Here is a 3,604-nt window from a genome sequence, read left to right as displayed (position 1 = left end):
TCCCCGCGGAGACGGGAACGCCGGCGTGAACCATCACGGAGCAAGAAAGCCGGGGCTTCTGCTGCCGTATCCGAACTCTCCCGGCAAACCCACAGCTCGACCTGTTCATGCTTTGACATTCCTGGAGACAACCTACAGCTTCCAAGCCCAGCCAGGCAGCTTCCAGCTTGCACGAGCCCAAAACCCACCCGAGGTGCCCGTATCGATAGGGACTCTGACCTCCAGAGGTTACCCGTGCCGGGGTTTTGCCGATTTCCGATGGTTGCGGCGCGATGCGCAGCTGCCAAAACCAGGGGTGCGTTGCACGGTACGGGGAAGCCGTTGCACCGACACAACACGGGTTTGCACCATCACGCCGAAAACGAGCCGGAGCCGTCTCCGGGGGGCCAAGGCGGGTTCCTCCAAGGTTCGGCTCCAGCTCCGTCATTAAGCCGCTCCCCAGATGGAGCGCGGCCAAGCCGTCGGCTTTTTAACCTCCTCCCCGGGAAGGCTCCGGTATCTGCTGCGGCTCAAATCGCCTGCTTGCCACGCCAGGCGGGAGGGACAAAACCTGCTCGCAGCACGAGGCCTGGGTCCAGAGAACAGGACTAACGAACTTGGAGGGGGAATTAAGTGCATCTTATCTTGTTTGCTTAGCATCTAACCCTCTGGCAGAACCTCAGCAGCTCCGGACATGTTCAGAGCCGGTTCCTCCTCACCTGCCTCCGCTTCCAACAACGTCGTTTCACGGGCAGCTTCGCTCCCCAGCTCCGAAGGACGACGAGCTGCAGGGACAGGAGAAGCTGGGGCAGAGCTTGGCCCAAACCCGCCCGCTTCCCCTACAGGACGAGGCTGCAGAAGGACCCCCCGCAGCCCCCCGGGGGATCAGCCATTCCCTGTTCCCCCATGTCCATCGCAGCACGGCTCTGCTGTGGGACACGCCGGGGCAGCCAAGGAAAGACAGTTTTGGGGTCTCTATTCAATATCTGACGATTTCCCCGGAGAGACCAGGTAGTTTTGTGGCAGCCAGCCAGCAAATCGTAATACAGAAGCGCAACAGGGAACGCAGCTCGTTGTGTGAGCAGACGTAGCAAAGTTTGGGTTCCTCCAGATGCATCACCCCCAAACCTTCCTCCCCCTGCAACAGCTCCAGCCACCCCAAAGCTTCCTGCGACACCTCGACACCGCGCACGTCCCCTCGCCGGGAACCGGGGGGCTGCTTCGGCACGGGGCACGCTGGCCGGCATCAGCAAGGGGCACAAACCTGCGCAAAGCAGCCGATTTGGTAAAACATAAAGAAACTCCGCACGTTTCTGGCTTCTCCTCTCTGCGGCATTTGGTCGACACTTCAGAAAGTTGCTGCTGGAGGAGACGAGGATTGCACGAGACTCATTTCCCCGGGAAACCGGGCTGGAAGGAGCGGGAAAACGAACCACATTCAAAGGGTGCCAGCAGCACGACTCCTCTTCCTTGCAAACTCGACATATGGATGAGCCGTTTGCCAAGCGCAGGCGAGATGCCAGATCTGTCACTCGGGAAACAAGAAGCCTTGAACGTTTAATACCCTGGTCTCAGTCGAAATGTAGGTGCAAAGCGGTGTTTACGGTCCGTCGTGGCCGTCACCGGTCCTCTCCCCGTTACCCATCGCTCTGCCCTGCGCTCGGGACAAGGCTCGTCCGCAGCCACCATCCCTGCTGGGTTTGCCTTGAGGTTTTAAGGCTAAAATTCTTGGTCTTTCTTAAGATGTAGGAACATTCAGCACAAGTTTCTACCCAGGAAACACAGACCGTCATACCGATAAAAATAACTTCATCTCTCTTTGTAAAGCACTCGACGGCGAGCTCGGCACGCCTTGGCCCCGACATTGCTTTGGCTTCCACAAATCCTTCGCAGAAGGACTTTCCTACCTGTTACAAAGCTAAAAGAGATATTATGGATGGCAGTGGTTTATATCTTAAAAAATAATTTAAAAATCAAGACAGGTCTTGAGAAGCAAACGCCTCACCAACACTGCTTGTGTTACGGGGAAACGTACAACTTTTAGCTAAAAGACATCAAACCAGGCCGCCTGGAGGAGTCAGACTTTGCCGCTTGAGCGACTGCTGTCACCGTGCCCGAGTGAAAGCCTGGCAGGCAGAGAGATGCCCTACCAAACCCAAAGGGACGATGCAGGAGAGGTGCAAAACCTCCCACCTCGGACCCGTCCGTGGGGCCGCGGCGCACCCGGCACTGCCGCCCTCGCAGCGATTTGCCACGACAGCATCGAAGGCAATTCTCCGGTAGCCAGGCTGCTGTTATCGCGGTGGGGGAACGAGCTCTACCACAACAAGCGCCTTTGCCAGCGTGGCTCAAGGTGCAATTCCAGAGGTAAAAGGCCAACTCTCCTCCACATCCCGACTGGCAAAGGCAGGGCTGGGACGTGGGCGAAAAAGCAAAAGGCCAGGGTCAGACGCGTCCGGCAACCTCGAATAAAAAGCAGCTTTCACATCCAGAAGCGGCCTGCAAGCACACAGGCTCTGAGAAGCGAATCCCTGCAGAGACGTAAACAGTTTGCCATATAACCCCCCCCCGCCATTTCTCAAGATAACGCTGATGCGGCTGTTAAAAAAGAAATACAACCCACACCGTGGGCAGCGCTCGCGTCGCGTGAAAGCTTTGCTCTTCCTCCACCACCCACCCACGCACGATGGCCCCGAGTTAACAGCCAGGCGCTGGCATTTAAGAAGCCAGCCTAGATTCTTAACTGATTATTCAATTAGCAGTTTTCTAATTAAAATTTTTTTTTTACTTGACTAGTAGAACCAGTTCAGGCAAACATTTCTGTTCACACGGCGAGGCAAGCCTGCCCGGCTCTCTCCACCATCAGCCGGGCTCTGAGCAGGCGCGGGGCTCAGGCTGGCAGCTAAAGCACGCGGTTGCCATTTAAAATAGCTGGTTTCAATCCAGTTGGTCAAAAAAAAAAAAAAAAAATCATTAAAAAAACTGGTTCTCCCCCCCTGCTCTGCATATTTTGAACCTTGATCTCAGCCCTGAAGGGATCCGAGAGATGAACCACTCCTCTCCAGGCAGTCCGTGTGATTTATTCTTCCCAGCCCCGAGGCTTTGGGAGTTAAAACAGTGGTGGGAGGCAGAGCGGGGCGCAGGGAGCATCCTCCCCCTTTCACCCAGGTGCAAGGTCTCAGCTATAAAGTTTGACGCACCCACCCTAATATTAAAATTTCTTAAACTCCAGGACCCTCCGCCACGGCCCCAGATTTCTCAGCACCGTCAGCGCTGCACCCTGCCACGCCGGCAGCGACGCCGGGGTCAAATCCTGGAGCACGGCTCGTGGGGGAGATAAAGGGCCGAAGTACGGGCGACCGGTGCAAAGCCCGGCCTGCCAGGCAGGGAAACCGGGGAGTGAAATAGCTCACAGGCAGCCCCAGCCGTAACTCAAAGAGTCGTGGGGTTTCATCTTTGAAAAGTGTTTTCCAAAAGCAGCAGCCCTGCGAGAAAGGCGCAGAGGTGCAGCAGAGCACCCCCCATTTTTGTCCCCCCAAAATACCAGTTCAGCCAAGCCCCGGTTGCGCTGGGGGAGCACAGACCCCCCCGGTCCATCCCTAGAGAGGTGGGGGAGACAAGAACC

The 3,604-nt window shown here is 56.6% G+C and overlaps 1 pseudogene; it reads right to left on the bottom strand.

Annotated features, from left to right (window-relative positions):
- Nucleotides 1–509: 509 nt before the first annotated feature.
- LOC104161615 overlaps nt 510–3,604 on the bottom strand; it is an 8,793-nt pseudogene continuing 5,698 nt past the window's right edge.

This window comes from Cariama cristata, unplaced genomic scaffold (genome assembly GCF_000690535.1).
Source record: "Cariama cristata isolate BGI_N322 unplaced genomic scaffold, ASM69053v1 scaffold26775, whole genome shotgun sequence".
In the NCBI taxonomy this organism is placed as follows: Eukaryota; Metazoa; Chordata; class Aves; order Cariamiformes; family Cariamidae; genus Cariama; species Cariama cristata.
The sequence above is the reverse complement of the archived record's forward strand: the minus strand, read 5'-3'. Positions and strand labels throughout refer to the sequence as shown.